Raw genomic sequence first — 21160 nt, forward strand, 5'->3', positions numbered from 1 at the left:
TCGTGACTCTGTGTCTGCACGTGCGGTTGCCTTGGGCAATGTGGTTTGCATGTGAGGCACTTTTCTTTGGATGTGGTGTTTCCCCATTTTGGTATGCACGAGGTTAAGGTGTTTCTGCTAGGTCTGGTGTGTGTGACCTCAAGCCTCCTTATATGTTGGTGTGTTGGAGCTGTGGTCAGTTTGATTTTGTTGTCAGTCTGTGTAGGAGCTCTGCTCCCTGACTGAATGTGGTGTCTGTGTGAGTCACCCTTATTTATTATTTTGTTTACCTTGCGCTGTCTGTGTCTCCCCTCCGGTGTGTTTCTGTCATTCCTCCCCTCACCTGGTGTATGTTGTTTTGGTGTTGTCTTTGTTTGGAGGTTTGATTGTGGTGTGTTGCTCCGGAAGGGGCTTGCTTTCCCGGAGGGGTTTAAGCGAAGGCAAGACTGTGGGCTTCCCAGCCTGGAGCCTCCTTCCATCACGGCTGCGGCAGGTAAGTGTGGATAGCATTTATATGTTGCTGTGTAACTTACCTGCCGTACCTTTTATCCCACGGTCTTGCATCCTGTCTGCTACTGGGCCTCTGGAGACACCATTCATCCGTGGTGAAGGATGAATGGGTGGTCTCTGCATGTCATCAGGCCTAGGGCATGGCAGGGATAGCAGGGTCCTAGGTTGGTGAGCATGAGCCCCCTTACCTTCTGAGGCGGCTCATGCGCTAGGAGTCTAGGGAGAGCTCAGGGTTACATTAGGAGGTGACCTGCTATCTGGCGTTGCAGCCTCAGCCATTGCACAGTGGGGGGTTTTCCCCACTCCCCGTCGTGACATTATGTGTTTTCAAATGGTCCGGTATGTACTGGTTTTATCGCACATGTCATGGACTCTAGAAGGTTCTCCTCACCAGGACAACGTCATTGGATGGTTTTATAACATACTCAAGTGGCATATGTTCACTTTAAAGGGGTTATTCCATGACTAATGTTAAAAATGAAAATCAGACATGATATAGTACATGAACCAGCCCAGTAACTCAAATGGATCCAGAGATCCCCCCATTCATTGCTCTGCTAGATTTATATCAAGCTGGCAGCTCAAGGGGAGTGTCTTTTCTGCTGTAGCTCAGGGGGTGTGTCTCAGGTCTCCCTATCACAACCCAGGAGGCAGCTGAAGGCTAAAACTGAGCATGTGCGGCCATCTCAGTGAGCAGGTCAAATAAATAAGAAAAAAACAAACAGCAGGCGGACCTATAAAGAAACATTTTATTGAATAGCTCAGTGGATATGCAATTTTTTTTTATTAAAGGGGTTTTCCCACAAAAAAATAGCACCTGAATCTGAATACTTTTGTAATGGGATGTAATTAAAATTTTTGTATAGCCAATGAGTTATTCAATAAAATGTATCTGTATATCGCCACTTAATTTCTTATTTCTTTGACCTGTTCACTGAGAAGGCCGCACATGCTCAGTTTCATCTTTCAACTGCCTCCTGAGTTGTGATAGGGAGAGCTGAGACACGCCTCCTTAGCTGCAGCAGAAAAGACACTCCCCTTGAGCTGTCAGCTTGATATAATCCCTTTTTATCAAAGTCAGCTTTAAATAAGTATTAAATGTTGTGTAGGCAATATAGCTATTGCATTAACACCCCAAATCCTTGATCAGAGACAACTTTAAAGGGGTTGTCTAATACTAACACAGATCTCCCAGAGTGGCTGACCCGTGGTGGCAATCATACTTACCACATCCCCACCTCTGGGTTCAGTGTCTGTCGCTCCCAGGCCAGCTCTTTCTCTCCCAGCAGTTCTGACACATGCCGCAGCGGTGACCTGCTCCACTTGCATCATGACAACTGCTCATACTGCGGCCTGAGATTGGCTGCAGCGGTGACCTGCTCCCCTTGTGTCACATGACCAGTTGACTTGATGCGAGGAGAGCAGGTCACTGCCTGTGATTGGCTGCAGTGGTCAACAGATAATGTTTTCAGTGCTGCAGAGAGACGAAGAGGAGACCTGGAAGCGACAGAGACCGAACCCAGGGGCGAGGATCAGATAAATATGATCTCCTCCTCAGGTGAGCCACTCTGGGAGGCCTGTGTTAGTCTTGGATAACACCTTTAAAAGGGTTATCCCACAAAGGACATTTATACCTATTCACAGGATCAGTGATAAACATCTGATTGCAGAGGACCTTCATGAGCTTTGGAATGGGGGTTTCGAACCACCTGTTCCTCCTTACTGCGGGCGTTTGAATAGAGCAATGGCTACACATGTACCTTGCCACTATTCAATGTTTAGGAAGATTATGGAAATAGCAAAATACAGCACTTGTGTACGTTCGTCATTCCCTTAGAGAATGAATAGAGTGGCATGGCATGAGTGACCACAGCTATAGTCAAACTGTACCTCACTGTGGTCTTGTAGGGATAAGGAACAGGGTGGTTGGTGGAGATCTCAGCTGTGTACCCCATGGATTAGACATTTATTACCTATCTGTGGAATAACTCCTTTAAGAAGCAGGATAAATTAAGGAAAGTTAAGTATTTGCATGGTTTCTCAACTTTCTAGGTTAAGCTAAACTATGCCAAGCAAAAGTGGATTTTCCTTTAAGGGCATAAAACAGTGTATGCATATACCTAATACATCTATACTGTGCATCTTTATATGATATATATATATATATATATGACGGTATATATACTGTATATATACCGGTGTGTGTGTGTATATATATATATATATATATATATATAATTCCTGTTCTTGTGGTTGTGGTGCATGAGTTAATATATTCTCCAGCTCAACACGCTGCATCTACTATTTCACAATTTTTCAAGTACTGTATATTTATGAAACTTTTTATTTCAGACCTTTCAACTGAAATTGTGAGCTTCGCACAGCGTCTAGGAAATAACAGCCACATAATGTAAGATCTCATATATGTCACTCGCTTTTCATTAAGATTCACGCCAAATAAGTCAACTTTTGCAAGGCTTTTCTATCACTGTCTGCCAATCAAGCTGTGAAAATGTGATCCATGCATTATGGTAACCATAACATTTCTGACATTAATATATCCCCGTCTCACATATAAGACTCTGACAATGCTTAGGCATGCAGAATACAGTTTATTTGATGCAAGGTTCTTTACAAAGCTTTCAATGTCTACGAATTCAGAATTTTGCATGCTAAAATATGATAAGCCCTTCCAATAGATTCATATGTGAGGAGAGGGTACATGATGACTGAGCAGTGAATCATCAACTTTGGACAGCATGTCATTTCGATAACAACTTCCAATCTGTTGTACATGTCACCAATGCTAAATAATAATCACAACTTAGCAAGCCTACAAAAAATACTCACCACATCAAGAGAGGGAATCAGCAGATGTACAAAGTGGAAATTAGTCAGCTTTGAACTTTTAGCTGGAAGACACCTCAACTTAAGAGGACCTGTCACCACAGAATGCAATGCAACCTGCAGACAGTATGTTATAGAGCAGGACAGTGCACCTAGCGTTTCTGATGCCTGAGGTGAAATCTGAAATGGCGCCCCCTCCTTTCTAATGCCAATTTCTTAACCTAACCCCTTCCCTTCAGCCTATGGCCCTTCGGCTGCCCCCCTCTTGCCCCTACCTGGTGCTGCCTGAAGCGATCGCCTCACCTGGCCTTATTGGTGGTGCACCCCTGGAGAAGGAGAAGCTTTAGCAGATTGATATATAGTTTTGCAGGAAAAGATTCAGCAAAACTGGTAATTTATACTTTTTTATCGCTGCTATTTCTATACTAAAGACCGCTCCCATGTACAATAATCAGTGACTGACAGCTATCTCTGTACACACATTTACGGCTCATGTACATGACTCTTGTTTTTCTCTGCATCTGATCCCCATTTTGTGTGGGTCAGATGCGGACCAATGCAAAAAGATGCAAAAGATGTGTACAGAACTCAACGTGTTCATTCCACAGCACCTGCAAAAAAATAGAACATGTCCTATTCTTGTCTGTTTTAGGATAGGACAAAATGCGTAACCCACATGGCCAGTATTGTGTTTTGCGGATTCGCAAAAACAGCTACAGCCGTGTGCATGTGCCTTTACACAGTGAATACTATCAATCACTGATTACATTGCCCCTGTGCACAATGAAGTCAGAAAGAGCAGAGATATAAATATATAAATTACAAGTTTTACTGAATCTTTTCCCATAAAACTATACATCAATCTGCTCAGCTCCTTCTGCTCTATAACATAATGCCTGCAGATTGCGTTGCACTTTGTGGTCACAGGTTGTCTTTAAAGACATTATAGCCCAACAGTAAAGTGATTATTTGTAGGATATGTTATAGGCATATCCAGCGCACAATTTTTGAAATTAGAATGCACTGTTTAGAGGTTCTTACAGAATGGCTTCTTTTACTGCATAGTTTTATTACAACTAGTGTTGAGTGAATCGAAGCCAAATGAATTGACTTCAATCCGAAATTTCGGGAAAAATTTGATTTGGCGCAAAGCTTCATTTCCTCACTCTACGAGGTAACAAATCTATTTTTCCTGAAGTGGAGAATAATCTATTTGTGCATGAAGAGGCCGTTGTGACCATCTGGATTGCAGAAACTGCGCAAAATCTCGCTCGGGGTGTCTTCAATCAAGATGGCAACGACAGCCTCTACACGAGCAAATGGATAAGGTATTTATTTTTATCCTGATTAACCACTGAAAGGCCTAAATTGTAGCCTCAGATGACGTGATCAGCGATGAATGTGGCATCTGAGGTGTTAAATGACGGGGGGCGGCGGGATGCATCCCCTACATAGAAAGGAATGAGCTGCGTGACAAAGTAATTTGTCATAAATCAAATTCCTTTGTGAAATTCCACGAAGCAGCCGAATCACATTTTTCATAACTTCGCTCATCTCTACTTACAATGATTCTTTTTTGTCATTTATCAAATGTCAAACTTAGGTGCGCATATGTCCTCTTAAAGCAGACGTCTAGTATTTGATGATATGTTAATCGCTACCTTTAAGTAATACATACTTACTAGATTTACATCTTAGGGACTAATATTAAAAATTGTGTAATAAAGAGATATTTATGTAAATTACTTGTCTTGAATTTCTGTTCAGTTTTAAAGGGATTTTCTGAGATTTTGATATTGATGACCTATAGGATAGGTCAGGTCATCAGTATTTGATTGGTGGAGGTCCCCGCTGATCAGCTGTTTGGGAAACTACAATATGTTGGTCAGATTTAACAAAATAAAACATCTAGCAGCCTCTGTAGCCTTCCTTTTTCTAATGTGTATGGCCATCTGAATCCTATCATCTCTTACCATTCAAACTGGTTTTGGAATGAGATGCAAAACTTTTAGCCATGCTATGTCTGTACAGAATTCAAATTTCATAGTAATATATGTTGTTATCATTGCATATACAGATTATTTTATTATTATTATTATTATTATTATTATTATTATAATTAATAAGTAGTGTTGATCGAGCACCAAAGTGCTCGGGTGTTCGGTTGATCAGATTGAACACCTTGGGATGCTCGAGTGCTCTACCGGGCATCCGAGCACAATGGAAGTCAATAGGGGAACCCAAGCAAATTATGATTCATGGCCTGCCGGTGACCATCTAAAACATTAGAGTGCCTGCTGCTGATCTGAGCATCGAAAAAATTATGGGCGAGTGCCTGATGCTGAGCTTACCATTAAAAAAAATTATGGGCGAGTGCCTCCTGCTTAGTTAACCATTGACCATTGAAAAAAGTATGGGTGAGGGCCTGCTGGTGAGCTGACCTTGTAAAACATTTGGGTTTAGGGCCTGCTGGTGAGCTGACCCTCAAAAACATTATATACGAGGGTCTGCAGGTGAGCTGACCCTCTAAAAGATTGTAGATGAGGGCCTGTTGGTGAGCTGACCCTCTAAAACATTACATGCGAGGGCCTGCAGGTGAGCTCACCCTCTAAAAGATTGTAGGTGAGGGCCTTCTGGTAAGCTGACCCTCTAAAACATTATATGCGAGGGCCTGCAGGTGAGCTGACCCTCTACAACATTAGGAGCAAGGGCAGAATAATAAGCATGTTGATGTGATGGAAGAGGAGGAGGAGGAGAACGAAAAAAGGAAGATTGAATCATATACCCTTTTTTGTGGTGGAAGGGGTGCATGGGAATACAGTGTATTCAGTTCATTATAGAAAACACATTTAAAGTGCCTTTATGTTCAGCCGCTTTCCTCTGGTAGAGTAGAGAAGTCAGGGGAAATCAAGGCCTTGTTCATTTTTATAAGAGTCAACCTATCAGCATTTTCAGTTGACAGGTGGATGTGCTTATCAGTTATTATGCCCCCAGCAGCACTAAATACCCGATCTGATAAAATGCTGGTGGCAGGGCAGGCCAGCACCTCCAAGGCGTAGAGCGTCAGTTCGTGCCATGTGTCCAGCTTGGGCACCCAGTAGTTGTAAGGCACAGATGGATCATTGAGGATGCTGACACGGTCTGCTACATACTCCTTCACCATCTTCCAAAATGTTTCCCTCCTTGTGACGCTAGGCCACGCATCAGGGTGAGGGTGCAGGCGGGGTGTCATGAAACTGTCCCAGGCTTTGGAAAGTGTTGCCCTGCCTCTGTTGGAACTGCTGTGTGTTCCCCACGTCTCCCATCCTTGGTTGCCCAAGGAACTACGTGCTCTGCCGCCAGTGTTGTCAGCTGGAAATTTTTGGAGCAATTTTTCCACAAGGACCTTCTGGTATTGCACCATTTTGCTCGTCCTCTCCACCACAGGAATGAGAAACTCTCTTTGTAGAAGGGGTCGAGAAGGGTGAACAACCAGTAATCGGTGTTGTCCAAAATGCGGAAAACGTGTGGGTCATGGGAAAGGCAGCCTAATATAAAGTCAGCCATGTGTGCCAGAGTCCCAACAGGCAAGACCTTGCTGTTGTCATCAGGAGGATGACTCTCAATCTCCTCATCCTATTTCTCCTCTTCTGCCCATCCATGCTGAACAGATGGAATTAAACTTCCATGGGTACTACCCTCTGTAGCGGAGGCAACCGTCTCATGCCCCTCCTCATTATCATCCAATTTGCGCTGAGAAGACGAACTGAGGATGGTCTGGCTATCACCCTTTGTAATGTCTTCCCCCATTTCCACCTCTTCCACATGCAAAGCGTTGCCCTTAATTGTGAGCAGCGAGCATTTGAGTAGACACAGAAGTGGGATGGTGACGCTGATAATAGCGTTATCGCTGCTCACCATCTGTGTTGATTCCTCAAAGTTTCTTAAAATCTCACAGAGGTCAGACTTCCATGCCCACTCCTCGCTTGTGAAGAGCGGAAGCTGATTGGAAAGGTGATGACCATGTTGCAGCTGGTATTCCACTACTGCCCTCAGCTGCTCACAAAGCCTGCCCAACATGTGGAATGTCGAATTCCAGCGCATGCTCACCACGTCGCACAACAGTTGGTGAGCTGACAATTGTAAGCGCTGCTAGCTTTGACAGACCGGCGGAAACTGTCGATGACTTGCAGAAATGGGCACAAACGCGACGCACCTTCACCAGTATCTCAGGAAAATTGGGGTAGGTTTTGAGAATCCGCTAAACCACTAAGTTGAAGACGTGGGCTAGGCATGGAATGTGTGTGAGCTTGCCGAGCTCCAAAGCCGCCACCAAGTTATGGCCATTATAAGACACAACCATGCCTGGTTCTAGGTTGAGTGGCGAGAGCCACAGCTCAGTCTGGTCTCTTATCCCCTGCGACAGCTCTGCGGTGGTGTGCTGTTTGTCACCTAAGCAGACCAGCTTAAGCGCGTCCTGTTGCCGCTTCCCCACTGCAGTGCTACACTGCTTCCAGCTACCAACTGATGGCTGACTGGTGCTGCAAGAGGATCATTCTGAGGTGGAAGTGGAGGAGGAGAAGAAGTGGGGGTTGGAGCCACTAACGTAGGTGGTGGCGGAAACCCTGATGGAATTAGGGCCCACAATATTTGGCGTCGGTAGCATCTGTGCCATCCCAGGGTATGACTCGCTCCCGGCCTCCACAACGTTCAACCAGTGTGCCGTCAGAGAAATGTAGCGTCCATGGCCGAAAACACTTGTCCATGTGTCAGTGGTTAAGTGGACCTTCCCAGTAACTGCGTTGGTCAGGGCACGGGTGATGTTATAGGACACATTCTGGTGTAAGGCGGGCACGGCACACCGTGAAAAATAGTGGCAGCTGGAGAATGTCACTGGTATTTGGGATGTGGAAATGTCACATAGGAGATATACCGCAGATAATGTCAATGCTGTCACCAGTGGCTAATATAAAATTACAGGGAATGTCACAGGTATTTTGGAAGTAGAAACGTTACACAGGAGAAATACTGCAGATAATGTTACTGATGTCACCAGCGGCTAATATAAAATTACAGGGAATGTCACAGGTATTTGGGATGTGGAAACGTTACACAGGAGAAATATCACAGATAATGTAGCTGATGTCACTAGCGGCTAATAAACAATTACAGGGAATGTCACAGGTATTTGGGATGTGGAAACGTTACACAGGAGATGTACCCCAGGTAATGTCACTGTCCGCAGCGGACAACGTCTACGGAAAAAGTACGCTGGATGTCACAGATATTTTTGGGATGCACACTACGTTACACAGGAGATGTAGCGCAGATAATGTCTCTGTCTTCAGCGGCCTAACTATTGCACGCTATTTAACACAGGATGCACTAAAAATAGATATTGCTGCAACAAACAATATTACTTTAAAGGACTTTTGGGTCTGTAAAGTTTTAGCAATTTAGCACAAATTGCGCTAAAAATATATATTGCTGCTGCTACATACAACAATAGTCCTTAAAAGGACTTTTGGGTCTCTGACAAGTTTTTCAACTTAAAAAATATATAAATTTCACTCCCTACACTATCTTTCCCTTCTTCAGCACAGCTCTACCTGACTAACACTGAGTCAAACACGTGTCATCGGGTGCTATGTAGCACCCGATGACGCGTTACGGCCAGCCAATCACTGTATTGCCAGTAACCAACATGGCTACGGCATTACAGTGAAGGGCAGTACTTACGTGCACGTTTATTGGCTGCGTAGCAGGCAACAAACGTGCGGGGAGGACATTCGAGTATTGCGCTCGAGCACATGCGGTATTCGGCCGAATACCGCCATGTGCCGAGCATTGAGATGCTCTAGCCGAACTGGTATTTGGCCGAGCATGCTGGATCAACACTATTAATAAGGTCAACCTTGATAATTAATCCACAAGACAAAGACATTAGTCCCCCAAGTTGTTGGTTCCAAATCCAGGTATAATTGGAAGTGTCATATGCCATTTGTATGATCCTGCATGGTACCAGATGGATGAATTAGCATGTCATTAGACCAGTGAAGTCCTCGGAGATGCATACTTCACTCTTTATCCAGTTGAACTCTATGGTCCTTGAAGTCACTTTTTCCTCACTTTAGTTAAACCAGATTTAAGATTTAAACTATTTCCTAAAGCACTCTACTGTTTGTGGTTTGGTTTCCACTGTGAAATAAATGGGATTATACCTTTATATGTCAGCACCTTTACTAATGACATGATTAAGATGCTCATTTCTTAGCATTAGTAAAAAAAATAATACACTCTTAATAACTCCAATAAGAGATTCTGTCAGGTAGAAATTCACTTGAGAATTCTTTGGAGGCTCAGCGTGAGCTATGCCTTTAGGTGATATAAAGCAGACGTTCCAATTAAAAGCCTAACTGGAAGAAAACATAAGCTGTTCCGAATAAACACATCTAACAGAAGTCATATTAATAATCAATTAGACCGAAGAACCACCTGACACTGCCGGTTTGAAGGCGTTCCCATCTGCCCATGGCATTGTATGCTCCTAATAAAACTCCTACCAGTTAGGAACACTCTTGTTGTCCAATGTTCCCTTCAAACATTGGAAAGAGGACAATGTTCATAAAACAAATGTTTCTTCCGAACACAGGGTTCATTCTCTCTTGGAAGCATTTAGCATCAAATAATTAATAAACCAGCTTGTTAATTTACAGGCATCTAAGTTCTCACACAGCACATTTTATTGGATAGGTGGGATGAGGGGCTTGTTTATGATAATCTTAGTTTTTTGGGGTAAATTGAGATTGGTAGTGGTTCAGCAGAGATCTTAAAAAACACAAAGCTAACATAACAACCCTGCTTGTCAAGGCTTTCCGTTTCTCCAGGATCAATGACGGATGTCATAGATCCATCATCACACATGATCTATCACCCTTTTTTTTCTTTACTTAAAAGGGTTTTCAGAGATTTTAATACTGATGACTTATCCTCTGAATAGGTCATCAGTATCAGATTAGTGGGAATCCGACATTCGGGACCCCACAAATCATCTGTGAGTGCCCCCGCCTTATCGCAGCTTACCAAGCACAGCACCATACATTGTATAGGGGTTGTGCTTAGTATTATGCTGAGCTGCGCTTAGGCCACATGACTGATGAACGTGGAAAAGCTGAGAGAAGGCTGTGGCTCTACTACGAGTGCTAGTGCCTTCTCAAACAGCTGATCGGTGTGGGTCCTGGGTGTTCGTTCTCCACTGATCAGATTCTGTTGACCTAAGAGGATATTTCAGAAACTGTGCTGCAGTGAGTGTAAAGGAATTTTTTTGAAAAATCACTTAAAGGGGTTGGCCACTTTCTGGTTACTGTTGACCAATGTACTTACTTACTTATTAATGTAACCTTTGTTGAAACTCTGTTCTATTTTATACATCTCATGAGGGTCTTGTCCACGCAGAGGTTTTGGCGATAAAATGTCTGCTGATAGAGGCTCATGTGACTGGGCAAATAACCTCCTGTCAGATACACAGCACTTGCCACCCACACTTACACTGTTGAGAGTTTAGTCTAGGTGCAATGGGTATGAATAGAGGAGACTGAGTGAATTGTCTGGTTGGATGACCTCCTATCAGTGGAAATCTGGACAGGACCTCTATGTGGAATGCACAGAAGACTTGCCTAACAAGGGGGCATGGCTTATGAAATAAGAAAAAACTGGCTATATATATATATATAAATGAAAAGCAGTGCAGCACTCCAAATTGTGGTAGAAAAAGGATGTTTATTCACCCATAAGTGACGCTATACATATATATATATATATATATATATATACAGTACAGACCAAAAGTTTGGACACACCTTCTCATTCAATGAGTTTTCATGACTATGAAAATTGATGATTCACACTGAAGGCATCAAAACTATGAATTAACACATGTGGAATTATATACATAACAAACAAGTGTGAAACAACTGAAAATATGTCATATTCTAGGTTCTTCAAAGTAGCCACCTTTTGCTTTGATTACTGCTTTGCACACTCTTGGCATTCTCTTGATGAGCTTCAAGAGGTAGTCCCCTAAAATGGTTTTCACTTCACAGGTGTGCCCTGTCAGGTTTAATAAGTGGGATTTCTTGCCTTATAAATGGGGTTGGGACCATCAGTGGCGTTGAGGAGAAGTCAGGTGGATACACAGCTGATAGTCCTACTGAATAGACTGTTAGAACTTGTATTATGGCAAGAAAAAAGCAGCTAAGTAAAGAAAAACTAGTGGCCATCATTAATTTAAGAAATGAAGGTCAGTCAGTCAGCCGAAAAATTGGGAAAACTTTGAAAGTAAGGGCTATTTGACCATGAAGGAGAGTGATGGGGTGCTGCTCCAGATGACCTGGCCTCCACAGTTACCGGACCTGAACCCAATCGAGATGGTTTGGGGTGAGCTGGACCGCAGAGTGAAGGCAAAAGGGCCAACAAGTGTTAAGCATCTCTGTGAACTCCTTCAAAACTGTTGGAAGACCATTTCAGGGGACTACCTCTTGAAGCTCATCAAGAGTATGCCAAGCGTGTGCAAAGCAGTAATCAAAGCAAAAGGTGGCTACTTTGAAGAACCTAGAATATGACATATTTTCAGTTGTTTCACACTTGTTTGTTATGTATATAATTCCACATGTGTTAATTCATAGTTTTGATGCCTTCATAGTCATGAAAATAAAGAAAACTCTTTGAATGAGAAGGTGTGTCCAAACTTTTGGTCTGTACTGTATATATATATATACTCAGTGTAGATCAGTGCAGATTTTTACAAACAACATGGCTCCATCTTCTTCTGCTCTTCTGCTTTCTAAAGCTGCTCATAGACATGCAATTGCTGACAGATGGATGTCAATTAATTTGTCCGAATGTACTTATGGCCCATTGTACAGAAAAATATTGTCCGCAAAAGGTTTATCAGATTCAGTGAGAAGTAAAAAACTATTTAAACAAGGACCAGTCATATCAAAAAATGCATGTTCACCCTGAGCCCTATGGCTCCAAGCAAAATGCGCTTCATTCGCTGTGGTGTCTCCACTACATGCCAACATTTAAATCTAAAGAAATGCTATATGACACCACAGGAAAGTATAGGCATTCATAAATACAGTATGGCTCCATAGAGCCATATTATGGCTCTGTATAACCTGGAGTTTGTATATAGTCATAAGATGACTGTATATATGAGCTCTTATGGCCAGCACAGCTGGATAAAAAAATCTAATGCAATATTACCTTTTTGAATGAGATGTCATGGTCAATCAATGTCTGATATACAAGACAAATGGTCAAAATCGGCTGCGTCAGCTCCAATATATGCTTCAGTCTGAAAGCAGTAGCTGACATTTGGCAGTTATACATATGAAAAAATGGTCCTAAGAACATTATGAATTTTATAACCTTGATATACAGTACAGACCAAAAGTTTGGACACACCTTCTCATTCAAAGAGTTTTCTTTATTTTCATGACTATGAAAATTGTAGATTCACACTGAAGGCATCAAAACTATTAATTAACACATGTGGAATTATATACATAACAAACAAGTGTGAAACAACTGAAAATATGTCATATTCTAGGTTCTTCAAAGTAGCCACCTTTTGCTTTGATTACTGCTTTGCACACTCTTGGCATTCTCTTGATGAGCTTCAAGAGGTAGTCCCCTGAAATGGTTTTCACTTCACAGGTCTGCCCTGTCAGGTTTAATAAGTGGGATTTCTTGCCTTATACATGGGGTTGGGACCATCAGTGGCGTTGAGGAGAAGTCAGGTGGATACACAGCTGATAGTCCTACAGAATAGACTGTTAGAATTTGTATTATGGCAAGAAAAAAGCAGCTAAGTAAAGAAAAACGAGTGGCCATCATTACTTTAAGAAATGAAGGACAGTCAGTCAGCCGAAAAATTGGGAAAACTTTGAAAGTAAGGGCTATTTTACCATGAAGGAGAGTGATGTGGTGCTGCGCCAGATGACCTGGCCTCCACAGTCACCAGACCTGAACCCAATCGAGATGGTTTGGGGTGAGCTGGACCGCAGAGTGAAGGCAAAAGGGCCAACAAGTGCTAAGCATCTCTGGGAACTCCTTCAAGACTGTTGGAAGACCATTTCAGGGGACTACCTCTTGAAGCTCATCAAGAGAACGCCAAGAGTGTGCAAAGCAGTAATCAAAGCAAAAGGTGGCTACTTTGAAGAACCTAGAATATGACATATTTTCAGTTGTTTCACACTTGTTTGTTATGTATATAATTCCACATGTGTTAATTCATAGTTTTGATGCCTTCATAGTCATGAAAACAAAGAAAATTCTTTGAATGAGAAGGTGTGTCCAAACTTTTGGTCTGTACTGTATATATTATTTTTTTTTGGGGGGGGGGTGTCATAAATTAGGACTATAAGGTTATGAGAAATGTACCTTCTATGGTTTGAGTGAAATTGTGTCCTGGTGGAATCAAAGGGTTGTTTTGCTTGGAGACATCCACCCATTTGACACAAGTCACTTGGTTGAACGAGCATGGCTTATAAGGACAAGAGATAGCTTAACTTTCACTGGTTGTCAACCCTCAGGGCTTACTGTGAATAACCACCCATGATCTTACTCAATTCTTACAACCAGGAGACCCTCAGGGCGCAGTGCACTACAGTGTCAATGAAGAATGTGAGAAATGAACTGCAGTTTCTGCAAATATGCTTTGGTAAATTCCTGCAAGATTGACAGAAACGTGGCAGATCTTCACATGCTGTGTGTATTTTAGGTACTTTCACTTCTTTAAATCCAACCATTAGGACATTATTTTAAAGACTCTGTCACAAATGCGATTTTTCAGCCAATAAATTTGGTGGAATTGTTATGTCAGCCTCAAATCCTCCAAGTTACCTGACGTCTTTTTATTTAAATTACCTTACTAGCCTTGGCACACTGCATTAATAAAAAGGAAGGTACGGTATTCATATTCATTAGTGTTCTCTCCTTTGTGTTGCTAATAGTATTGAAAGGATTCTACACGGAAGAACCATTAAGCAGCTCTCAAATCTGGATGTTTGATCTTCTGCATGACTTCAAAAGTTAGAAAAAAAAAAGGAGAATAGCTCTTTTGAAAGTCAAATGTCCATGCATTTTTTAGTTTGCCAAGTGTTAATTGGTGCCTGCGCTAAGCCCTGGTACAAATGCAATTCTAAGTCAATTAGCTGGCAATCAGGAACCCTTGCTTCTTGACAAAGTGTACTAGTATGTTATAAAGTATTAAAGGAACAATCATTACCACCTCATACAAGTCTTTACGTCCTCGCCTTCTTCAGACGCACTCACCAGCCACCTGGGCCGCACTGACACTGCAATCATAGCCCTGAAGACTAATTATCACACGAAAGGAAAAATCTTTATCATTTCTTATTCTGTTATCAAAGACTTTGGTTGCTGGATTCTGAGCTATCCCTGCAATGTGAATCTAGGACATTTTCAGCTGAAGGTTCTTTAAGCTTTGTACCTGTAACCTGCCCACCGGGGAATAAAAAAGGCAAACAATACGTTTCAAGTCAATTTGACATCTAGGCTGCAGTTACTTATCTTGTTGTTATAGGGGAAGATTCATCAAAATGGGGTAAGGCTTATTTGACCATAGAAACCAATCAGATTCACCTTTCATTTTCCTAAGGAGCTCTGAAAATATAAGTTGCTATGGGCAAATAAGCTTGTTTTCATAAATCTACCCCAAAGTCAATAAGATGGGCATGTAATGCTGGATCCAGTGATGTAAATAGGACTGCTGTGAGATGACTGAACACATTTTGGGGCAGACTAGAAATGACATGGAAAAATGTTCCTCAGTAAAGTGCATTAAAACCATAGATTTCTGCGGGTTGAAGGGCATTGGGCTTCATAATTTCCATCATGATCAACTTTGTATAGTTTCCCTTAGGGATGAGAGAATGTCATATTTGAAATTCGTTTTAGGTTCATGCTGTGGTATAGTGTGAATTGCATTATGTATTCCGTTACCACGGACCATAATGCAATTCCATGATGGAATGCATAACGGAATGCCTTTAGGTGCATTTTGATATTCATTCCGTCATAATAGAAGTCTATGATCTGCATAACGGATGCGCCCGGTTTTCGTTGTGCAGATGAGGACTCCAGCATAACATAAATCGGATGGATCCCTTATGCAGGCCATAGACTTCTATTATGACGGAATGAATAACTAAATGCCATTCCGTCATGGAATTGCATTATGGTCCGTGGTAACGGAATCCATAACGCAATTCACATTATACGACAACCGGAACCGAAAACAAATTTCAAAATATGAAATTCACTCATCCCTAGTTTCCTTAAAATTGTTATTTTTTTCACAGTATATAGAATTGAGGTTAGTGGGTAATGGTAAATTTTCAATTTCACATCACTTAAACATTGAGTTTTTGGAGCTTAACTATATAAAAAAAATTGGTAGGATAATCCTACAAGTCTAGAGAATGAGGACACCCTAATCTGCATTGAAATAAATGATTGCACAGCATTTGGAAGTGTTGGTTTTCAGTGGTACTATATTTGTATATGAATCAAAGTGGGTCAAAAATAATAAAGAAACCATACTCACCCTCAATGATCCCCGCCACTGCTATTCTAATACTGCTCCAGGCACTGCTGCTCTCCACTTCCTGATCCCAGATTGATAAGGATTAGGGATGAGCGAATCGACTTCGGATGTTTCATCCGAAGTCGATTCGCTCATCCCTAATAAGGATCTGGCAAAAAAGCTCCACTCAACCCATCACTAGCTGTAGTGTAGCAGTGACCCTCCTGAGCCAGTGACTGGAAATATTACAGATTCCGACAACCGTTAATACTGACCAGCATTTCTGAGTATTTAGACAGAGGGAGGAGGATTTTTCTGTCTCTTGCCAATTGCTTCCCCCACAAACAAAGCAAATGTGGAGTGCTGTTCATGGCCTAGTAAGTTTGTGATAGGATGTCAGTGATATCAGTAAAGAATGCAACACAAAAATATTGCTGTGTATAGTACACGCAATCAAACAATAACAGGTTCAGGGACTAAAGAAAAAAAAACTAATTAATCAAAATACTTTTTCAAAGTATTAAAAATTTAAATAAATCCAATTTATCATATTAAAAAAATATAACTGTAATTGATGCATCTAAAAATGTCTAAAATATTTACAATATCTCGTTATTTATCCTACATCTATCCTTGGTCACCTCATCTCCTTTAAAATTAATTAAAAAAATTATGAAAAAGCTGGATGGACACTGAGATGGTATATAAACTACAACTTACTTCATAAAACCTAAGCCCTCAAATAGGTCTTTAGACAAAAAAAAATAACAAGTCGATATCAGAATGTGGCTACACAAAACAAATGTATTTTTTTTTTTTTTTTAAAAGCCATCTAATTTTCTTAAAGTATTAAAACATTGTAGAACCTATATAAATTTGGTATAGTCGTAATCCTACTGAAATCCAAAAACAAAAGTGAAATTGCCTTTTTTTCAGAATGCACCCCACACATAATTTTTAGTTTTCATTTATTATATAAAACATTAATTTGTACCAATAAAAAAGTATTTGAAGCTATAATCCTAGGCTATATTTCAAGTCCTGTTTTAAAAGTTGAAACTTTGACTTATAGGATAGCTGCCTTCCAACAGGTGGCACTAGAGGCACAGCTTTCTTTTTTCTTTTCGATCTGCAGCCCTTTTCCCGAGAGAAGCATTGCATGACCTGCAAGATTCCTTACGCCTTACTAGGTGCTCTCCATGAGAAGAAATATTACCCTCAGATTCCTTGTTAGAGAGTAGGGAGTAAAAGTACATTTTTAAGGAAGCAGAAAGTGCTCTTACTAGCAGGGCTCCACAGGTTACAAACATGGAATGAGCCTGTGGGTGGACAGGACAGCTGCACTGGAGCTCAGTGTTATCCTGTATATAGCTCAGACAGCCATTCACGCCATACTGATGTAGCAGTCCACAAAATGTAATATTTTACACTACTATAAGTAATTTCTAATACACAGCAAGCGCCATCTGGGCAGGTGGCATGCTACTCGACTTGAGAATCATGCCATGGCAAGTATCTCATTGGATGGTGTGCTGTCCTAATACTAAGTAAGTTAGAATGGCACCTTAAATAGGTTTTCTGGTTGGCCTATCCTCAGGGTAACTCATCAATATTTGATTGGTGGGGGGTCTGACACCCTGTACCCCAGCAGATCACATGTGTAAAGAGGCTACAACACTCTGGTGAGCTCTGCAGCCTTCTCACAGCTAACCAAGCACAGGGTCATGCACTGTATAGTGGCTATGGCTTGGTATTGCAGTCCAGGCCCACTTACATGGGACTGAGCTGCACCTAGGCCATGTGACCAATGAATGTGATGACATTGGATGACACAGCATTCACTGGAGCAAAAAGTCTCTTTAAACAGCTGATCTGTGGTGGTGATAAGAGTCTGATATTCATGGTATATCCTAAAGATAGAATTCAATTGTAATATGTTAGTTGGATGCACAGGATGGTTGAACCACCAACCAGGGTGCTCACAGTCTTGCAGCGTCACCCCGCAGCTAAGAGGACAGAAATATAGAAAAAATGATTGGGCACACCTAGGATATTTAGTAGCTGATATTTATTGTTACTCAATTATAAAATATGAATCCAATAGGGGGATATACAACATATAATTTAATAGTATATAATTTAATGGTTAAAATGTTACCTCTAGATAAAACAATATAACAATATTCAAGGCAGATATTCTGAGAATTCTGTGGCCGAGGTGCTGCTGAATTGGTCACCCAATAGTAATATTGTGACCCAACAGCCTCATCTCAGTCGCAACATGGACAGAAGTGCTGAATGGGGAATATGTGGCAATAAATAGATAATCTAGCACAATGTTAAAAACTGCTTGTTAAGTGACAGATGAATTATGAAGTGTATAATGTATAAACACCGGATGATGTAAAAAGTTGTCCTCAAGAAATCCAGATATAATCAAGTCCCACTAATGTTGGTAGCCAATTTGGATTAAGAAATTATACTGTACAGTAAATTTGCGGTAATCAGATGCAGTGATACTTTGCTCCGTCACTGACTCAGCTTTTCGGGCAAAAGTTTCAGACCAGGCTTTATTTCGTAAGGCGGCCACTGAGGAAGGGGATACTCTAGCCCCGAAACGCGTCTGGTCTGACCCCCCAACTTTATGCGAGTGCACCGCATTGAACTTATCAAGGAACAACTCTGAGCCGCCTTACGAAATAAAGCCTGGTCTGAAACTTTTGCCCGAAAAGCTGGGACATCTTATCCAGATCTCAACAAGCGGGACCTCGTGCAGAAAATCCAACTGCTAGCAGGTGATCCATACTACTGACTACGGGTTTGCACCTGACCGCAACAAGAAAATCGGGAGTAAAAGTTTCGACAGACGGCAGAGGTTTATCTTACCTATGAGATCCCTCCAACCTTGGTAAGAGTGTTCCTTCACTAACTATTGCCTATTGCTGGATTCCTTTTCTGACTGAAAGCGGGACGCCGCTGAGTCAGTGACGGAGCAAAGTATCACTGCATCTGATTACCGCAAATTTACTGTACAGTATAATTTCTTAATCCAAATTGGCTACCAACATTAGTGGGACTTGATTATATCTGGATTTCTTGAGGACAACTTTTTACATCATCTGGTGTTTATACATTCTACACTTCATAATTCATCTGTCACTTAACAAGCAGTTTTTAACATTGTGTTAGATTATCTATTTATTGCCACATATTCCCCATTCAGCACTTCTGTCCATGTTGCGACTGAGATGAGGCTGTTGGGTCACAATATTACTATTGGGTGACCAATTCAGCAGCACCTCGGCCACAGAATTCTCAGAATATCTGCCTTGAATATTGTTATATTGTTTTATCTAGAGGTAACGTTTTAACCATTAAATTATATACTATTAAATTATATGTTGTATATCCCCCTATTGGATTCATATTTTATAATTGAGTAACAATAAATATCAGCTACTAAATATCCTAGGTGTGCCCAGTCATTTTTTCTATATCCTAAAGATAGGTCATCAATATATAAATCCCAGAAAACCCCTTTCAATAATTAGCAAAGCACACCATGTCAAGATACTCAAATAAAGTAGCATGGCAACTGCTAAATCTAGTTTGTGACAATGCCCACAAATGGGTATATACAGGGGCGTAACTACCATAGCGGCAGACCATGCGACTGCTATGGGGCCCAGGGAAAGAGGGTGCCCAGTATTAGTTGGGATTATCTCCTCTTCTGCTGGTGGTGAAAACTTGGTCAGGACTCTACCCTCTAAAGAAACAACTTTTAGCAAATGAGGAAGTGGAAAAATGGCACAAGGGTCATTGAAAGGGGTTTAGGCAGAAACCCTTCTGTCCTGTGTTGGGGGCCGGGTTTGATCCTTGCTATGGGGCCCCCTACTTCTGTATGTATGCCACTGGGTATATAAGTGGGGTCTAAGATGTTAGTGGATGAAGATATGAAGTCAAAAGAAAGATAGAAGTCTATGGTAGGTAAAATATTTGGGACAGCCTGAATTGGATTTTGCTGTTGGTCACTTGTTGAAGGTGAGGAAATGATTAACCATATTTCTACTTATCTCCAAACGTTTTATGGGAACATAATAGTGAATTACAGAGTTCCTCTAACATTTCCATTAGAAAGTATGCCACAAGCAGTAGTCTGCTTCTTTCATTCTCACCACACAATACTTTCTATAACAGGTGAACATGTTCATGTACGTGGAGAACTAGATAACATCAGGCTACAGAAGAGATTAACATTAAAGCTGTCATGAAGATGACCTGCTACATACAATGTATTAAGGATCAGCAACTATATTAGGAATAAAAAACCTTCTATGTATCTGTAAGCTGCTGGTGGGTATTTTTCTTACATTTTCCTCTAATCCATGCTCTTAGATAAGAGATTTAGCCTATTTTATGAGCAGAAAATACTTTTCATTTTATTCTAACAAGCAGAAACTAAGCTATCAGAATGAACACGACAACAGTCAACCAAGAGGAGGAAAAGCTTATGTACAGAACTAAACCTTACAAACAAGGTAAAAATTATATTAATGATCATCAACCCTACTCTGCTTTTTTCTCCCTACACTTCAAAAGGTACAGTACATAAAAAAACGATATGACTTTGAAGTGGATCAAAGTTTGTCATGAGGCCTGGGAATTTTCAGACGGTAGAGATGTAGTATTTCTGCTTGCCATTTTAACCCATACTTATTTGGGAATGTACATCTAAAAGTTATATCTGAATTATTTTAATATACATAAAAACAGTGATTAGTATATTAATAGCAAATTACAAACATATAACGAATCAGTCAGAAGATTCAATTCAGGTACAAATAAATTTGACCCAACTTGAAAGTGCTTAGATTGTCCTGTATGACACAGAGGTCTCCTAAGACTGTGTCTAACTCTTTCCAAGCTTATAAACTCCAAGACAGCATTAATAATGTCAGCTATGGGTAAACGCAGGGTAGGCGCTGGTAACAGACTGTTTAATAACACACTGCATGGTCAGATTTTAAGACATATTCCACTAATGATCCCTTTAGAACTTTTGACCTGTAAAATGGTGGATGACTTGTCCGAATCGAATTGCAAAAGATTTAGATTCATCAGGAATTAGAATTTTTAATTAATATGAGATGAATTTAATTCACTTACAATCTATTTACTCATCCCCCTAAAATCCCTAATCTCATCCTAGGGCATCTACTAGCCACAGATTTA

General features: G+C 41.0%; 1 protein-coding gene across 2 annotated transcripts in view; it reads right to left on the reverse strand.

Moving 5' to 3' along the window:
• The window catches only part of UNC5C (unc-5 netrin receptor C), a 386735-nt gene that overhangs the window by 84944 nt on the left and 280631 nt on the right, over nucleotides 1-21160 (reverse strand). The gene's annotated exons all lie outside the window — the stretch shown is intronic.

The sequence above is a fragment of the Bufo bufo genome, chromosome 2 (genome assembly GCF_905171765.1).
Source record: "Bufo bufo chromosome 2, aBufBuf1.1, whole genome shotgun sequence".
In the NCBI taxonomy this organism is placed as follows: Eukaryota; Metazoa; Chordata; class Amphibia; order Anura; family Bufonidae; genus Bufo; species Bufo bufo.